The sequence below is a fragment of the Borostomias antarcticus genome (genome assembly GCF_949987555.1).
Source record: "Borostomias antarcticus genome assembly, chromosome: 4".
NCBI lineage: Eukaryota > Metazoa > Chordata > Actinopteri > Stomiiformes > Stomiidae > Borostomias > Borostomias antarcticus.
In genome coordinates this window covers 22,749,021-22,755,558 of record NC_140237.1, presented here as the reverse complement: position 1 = coordinate 22,755,558, position 6,538 = coordinate 22,749,021, and positions in this window count along the sequence as shown.

Here is a 6,538-nt window from a genome sequence, read left to right as displayed (position 1 = left end):
ATTTCTTTTGGTTGAAGACAGCCCTACTGTTTTTGACCCCTCCGTGCTATCCTCCTACAAGGCCAGTCAGGAGCACTGGGTTCCGCCCGGGGACCAATCCAAGCGCTCTGTCCAATCCTGGTCAGAATGAGGAAGGAGAATGAGGATGGCTGGACACTGCTACAGACACCATGAGCTTCCGGCCAGCAAGCTGGTGTGATGGGAGCCATCTGGATGGCGCAGACACAAGTCGCGAGGACGTCCTACTAAAACATTTATGGACATAATCAGGAGGGATGTGAGAGTAGAGACCACCGATGAGATCACCAGGAGTATGGACGACTGGGTTAACTGGCGGCCCGTCTATGGATGACCTGATGTTGGTCACGGACGGACAGGAGAGAGATCTGTTGTTCTGCATGTTTGTTTTTTTATTAATATTGGGGTTCTTGAGGAAACCCTTGTGAACACAGGAGAACATCACACAGAAAGGCCCAGGAGATGCCCCACCTGAGTAGTCTCGCGATGCCAGACTTTGGAGATCTCAGCCTCCGAAAGTGTAGAGACATCTCGATCGTTGCTAGAACAGCGCCGAAAACCAACGCTACCAATCAGAGCCACTTCCTAAATTTCCAATAGGGTGAAGGACCTGCCTTACCAGAAATGATGTCCTCCAAACAAGCTGGAGTTGAGAATCAAAACAAAACATTCACCGCCCGTTAGGAAGGACCACCCCCAAAGACTTCGGATTGGTTCTGAAGAGCAGGTTTATTTCAAACTCTCAAATAGTTTCCACCCACTTTTAGCAACAAAATCTGGACAAACGTCTTCAGTCTCTAGTTGAGCACAGCGTTTAGAGACTGACTTTGAAGTTTACAACCTGAGTATTTGTCTGCCCCTGGGTAAAACCTGCCCCCTCAGTGCCAACAGCGTCCCAAGCGGGAATCGAACACAGGACTTCCTTGCTGTGCGGCAAGAATTGGTAGATAGTGTGGGTGGAGCATCTGTCCAACTGAACAAGATTGGTCACCGCCATGACACACGAGCGAGAGAAATGTGAAGGGGAGGTAGGACGGAGAGTGAAGGAGAGAATAAGAGAGGGGGAAGAGAGAGGTAGCAGCAAAAACAACAGTGTGAAGGGAGGAGAGGTTGAGGCTGCCAGATGGTGAGGAGGGAAGGGGATGGCGGAAGAACAAACGTGCAAAATAAAGGGGTGGTATTGAATGAAGGCAGAGATAGATTGAGGGTGGAGGGAGAGGGAGAGAGAGGAGAAAGGAGAGAGAAAGAAGCAGGGAGGAGAGAGAGAGAGAGGAGGGAGGCGAGGCAGCAGCTCTCGTGACATAGTTAGTAGCAGCCCTTGTTTGCACAGCGCGGCCCAGCTCGGCTCTCGCGCTCTCCAAACAGCCAGTCTGCTGCTGTTGTCAAGGAAACGGCTCTGCAGACTGCGAAACCCCACATTCCAAGAAATTCAAACACCGCTGCTGCTGTTGCAGCCAGGCGTAATCTAAATCATATGCTTATAGGCGGACGTGTGTACGTGTGTGCGTGTGTGTTGTCCTGGACATATTCTGGACAGTAACCTCGCTGATGTTAGAAATCGGCTTCAGGAGGAGAGAGTGCTGGTGAACAAGCACGAGGGTGTGTTTGCTGCATGTGCTTCTCAATCTATTTCTATGGCTTCCTGAAGAGGGTGGATAGAAGATCAAATAGCCTATCAGGAGGGAGGAACACACACACACACACACACACGAAACGCTTCTGACTGCTGATACTGCTATTATAGGCTGGAAATAACGGTTAAAATGAGATTGCCATTTAATAATGGCCCCATTTAAACCTTAAAGACTGTCTAAATGTCAGACGGGCTGCAAGTGTGCGCATGCGTCTACACCACCGTCTGGACTAGGCAGACTAACACACACACACACACGAGGAAGGGAGGTGGTAGTGGCCCATCCCCCAGGCTGTCTCCCCCCCCACACACACACACACCACAGGGGGAAGTGGAGGTAGTGGGTCAGTAAAATGTGTGCGCGTCGTTATCCACTACCCTGGCCACAGCACACCCACCAACACCAACGCTTACATAAGAGAGGAGGGGAGGGGTGTGAGCTGGCTAGCTAAACGCCATGGCAAACTAAACTATTCGACGGCATCAAGGCCGAATGTGCCTCTTTTCAGCCCAACGGGCCCATCGCCATGGAAATGACGGCAGCAGAACAGTGTCTGAACGCTAAAGCCTGTTAGAACGCCTTCCCGCCTGCCTGTCTGCCCGCCTGCTTCCTGCCTGTCTGTCTGTCGACCTGCCATGCGAAGGTTTATCCTCGACATTTAACAACTGCCGCGTTCCGATGGCAACACTGTCCAACTCCTCACGTGAGCAGTGAGTTCACGGACACGCCGAGCCTGCAATGTTTTGAAACGTGGTCGCAATCAGACCATTTAATCCAACCCCCCCCCCCCCCCCCGCCCTCGCACTTCCTAGCTTCCAGCTGGGCTTTGCATCACTACGCAGCTAGCAGTGTTTCTCTAGGCATCGCTGCACAGGGACGCGCGTGCACGCTCGACGCACACTTAAGATTCACACACCAGCAGGGCTGCAGGATCCTCTGCTGGTGCATCGACACGGTCTGAGAATGCAGAGATGAGGAGAGGGAGGGGGGGAGGGAGAGAGAGGAGGAGAGGGGAAGCAAAGAGACGGTGGAAGAGAGAGAGAGGGGGGGGGGGCGGGGTAGAGAGAAAACCATGGAGAAAACGGGGTGATGAGATGCAAAGGGAGACGGGGAGAGGAGGGGGGACGCTCTGGTGAAAGGCGCAGACTCAACACACCTGACTGTTTCTGTGGCCATCTTGTTTGTCATTCTACGTTTCCATGGCAGCAGCTTTCAACGATATTGGAGATGGAGCACATCGACACACACACAAACTCACAATCAACAATGCTGCATTAGACTTCCAGCAGCCTCCCACACAGTCTCCTCCAGCTAAAACAGGCCATGGAATCACACACACACACACACACACACTCACACACACAGACGAGATAAATGGCGTTACATTTGCTTCATTATCGTTTACCCAGCACAATGGAGCCTAGGTGTAAATCCCACCCTTCCTTCTCCAGCTCGCGCAGGCCGGTTAGACCACGCTGGCGCGCTGCAGTGCAGGAGTGTTGGAAGATGGGAGGTTGTGGGCTGAGGCTGGCCAGAGGTGTGTTAATGTAATCTGACGGGGTTTCCAGACCCATTCCACTGAGGAGCAGGCGCTCCCTACCTAGTCAGGCTCTCACGGAAACAGGAGCTGACCATCGCTAACTCTTCCTGTCAGATGTGTGTGCGTGTGTGTGTGTGTGTAGGGGGTCCTTACAGTCGTTCCAGACCCTCCATGTCTTCTGCTGGGCCTGTGCGTCACCTCCCATCCCCTTCCTCCACAAAGCTGCCAAACACCCCCCCCCCCCTCTCACCCCCAACACCGCTCTCTCTCTGTTCCTCTCCCTCCCTCGATAACAGCTTGTGTCCGTCTGTGATTTTTCATTCCGTCCTCATCGGAAACCTGTCGTCCAGGAGCGGGGAGGATATGCATGAATTAAGGCTTGGCAGAAATGACTGCAGAGCCCACTGAGGGGACAGAGAAAATCACTTCGGAAGCGTGTGCGTGTCTGTGTGTGTGTGCGAGCGAACAAATGTGTGTATGTGTGTTGCTTGTCTGCAACCAGTTTGACCAGGGCTCATATTAAAATCTGGCTATGGTCCTTGGTACACTGGTAGCTGGATGCTTCGCCAGGTTGTTTTTATTGGAATGTACAAGGCTTTTGGCATATATGCTTGTTTCCATTTCCCATTGAGAGATGTCGGCCTCTGGTCGTGGAGACACACTGAGGAGAGCATGATTGCACAACGATCTTGCCCGGATTCCTCCCTGAAGAGATTGTATAACAATGTAATTAGGTGTTGAGATTTTGCCAGGACAGTTGCTTTTACACTCAGGGAGAAAAGTGGGGGTAATGTATTTACAGTATCCCACGCTACTCCCAAAGAAAGGCAGAGTGGAAATCAAGTTTTGGTAACATTTGCCGAGAAAATATGTTGGGGGCGCGAGACTTCAGAAATCCGACTGTCCTTCCTTTCATGGTGTTTCACACACACACGCACACACACAAATATTAAGCCATCCTTGAAGCCTCGGCCCTGTCCCAAATATGAATTTCAAAACGGCTGCGGTCATGAGAGTGCTAGGTCGCCTGTGGGCACGTATACATCACTTCCTGCTGTCACAGGAAGCCATGCCAGCTATGCAGGGAGGCTGCAGCCAAGCCTGGCAGCCTGTCATTACGTAGAGATAAAACCCTCTGCAGGACTCATCGCCACTCTAATTCTCTGTGCTCTTAAGCCTGTTTTATACTTCAGGCGCGTTCGCAGAGGCTGCAGAGACGCGTCACGCACATCCAGAAAAATGTCACAACGCGTCAAGCTACGCAGAGCCCGCGGAGGTTTGATTGGACTTCAGTGCACGAGGGCGGGATTTCCGGTCATACATGTCACGTATGTTTTCTTGTAAACAAGCAAGCCTGGCAAAATGTATCAGTTCGAGGAGATGCTAGCGGATCAGGTTCTCAAGTACCGGCACCTGTATGATGCAAGCTCAAAAGACTATAAAAAAGAAAGAAACGTGTCTTTGAATTCATGGGTGAATTCATTCACCTCCTCCAGTGGTTTTCCCTTTTGCTCCTTATAAATTTCAGGCACAGGAGCTCTTCCTCTTCATCATCTTCAATCTCTACTATATATATATATATCTTGGCAGACATGGCATTGTTTTGGGCCAGATGGGCCATATTATTTTTTATATTAATATATTTTAATAATATATTATTATATTATCTAATCTAATGAAACAAAACTTAATTTTAAATCTAGCCAAAGAACGATCTTTTCCCGAATTTAAATCCCAGTGTATTTCGTGCTGTTCTACGTCATATGCAAGCATGTGTATAATTTACATGGTCTGCGCAATTGGCCGCTGTACCATGAATGACTAGCGCGCGAGCACGCAATTTGGCGCACAGAACGCACACACGCGTTGACGCAGAAGCATAAAACAAGCTTTAACCTCTCACTCCCTCAAAAACAACAAAAGATTGCGTTCTCCTTCGCGCTCACGTACACACACATAGACATGTAGACACACACATACTTTGAGAATGCCGATAAGCAATTTGGAGGGCTGAGCATGTGTACATAAGTGTGTATTTGTGCGTTTGTTGCTTCCTCCTCTCAGCTGGCTGGGGAAGGCCGCTTAAGCTCACCCCCCCACTGCATAGACTTTGATGTGGGAGATGAAAGGAGAGTGAAGGCTCTCTCTGTCCTCCCAGGGGAATGGTTCAGGTGCTGCAGTGCTGAAGGAGCAGGAGAACTCTCACTACAGCTACCAAAGCCAAAATCAAACCAACCCGAGGATCGAACTGTGGGGGTTTTGGGTGTCGTCAGGCTAACTTTCTGGCCGATTCCGCATGTTGAATTTGATTAGAGAGTTTAGAACCGTGGCTTGCCTTCTGGGTCCACAAGAACTACCTACTCACCGTTTCCCCTACCATTGCCGCCCCTCATGAAAGACCCAAAAAGCCCCCAAAATAGAGGACTTTTAGATCGCTAACATTTTTAGCATAGGTCAATGGAGTTTAACATAGCGATAATTAGCATCACGGCTAGCTGACATTTTCTGACTGGGAGGGAGAGATGGTTATAATGAAAATATTTTATTTTGCTGTAGTTAGCTACATAATTAATGTAACCACAGTTTAGTCTATATCTTCTGATGTTAGTAACTATGTAGGACATACATTGTAGGCTACCATTAGCTATGTGTTGTGGACTAAATGGGTTATTTCCCATTTTTCCCCATTTAGGCTATGCATTTTCAGCAATGCTTTTGCAATTTATTTTCAGTTGTTCAGCATTCACACAAATTTTCTGAAGGAAAGATTCTCATATATATATATTTTTTTATAAATATTGCTAATATTGTTAATATTTATTTACCTAAGTTTTGTGCACTTGATTCATTTCAGCTCAGTGTAGAAATGCACAGATAGACACTGCGCGTCTATGACGACACTGTTGACACCATGTATCCGTGACACGCCCGCGCCATGACAACACTAGTAGTTTCGGGGGACCTACCACCCCCCCTGAAAAAAAATACTAGGGGAAACACTACTTGTTCCCACTGGGCATTATAACATGCATCTTGGGTGATCTGATCACGAGTGGACAGCTCCAAGTATGTCAGGCCAGGAATTAAAAGAAGAAATCTGCTTCCACAGAGGACGTCGGTTGAGTAGGACACTTAACAGAGTGTGGCCATTGACCACCTCCAAACGTAGCCCGAGCAATCGGATCTCAATGTGTCCTCAATACATCTTGGGTGCATTCACAACTTCACTTAGAACTGTCTGCTTGTGCGGCGCAATGGTGGCCCATCGGGTTAAAGCGCATGACATGTGAAAGGCTAGTCCTTACTGCAGTGACGCGGGTTTGAATCCGACCTGGGTGTCTCTCTC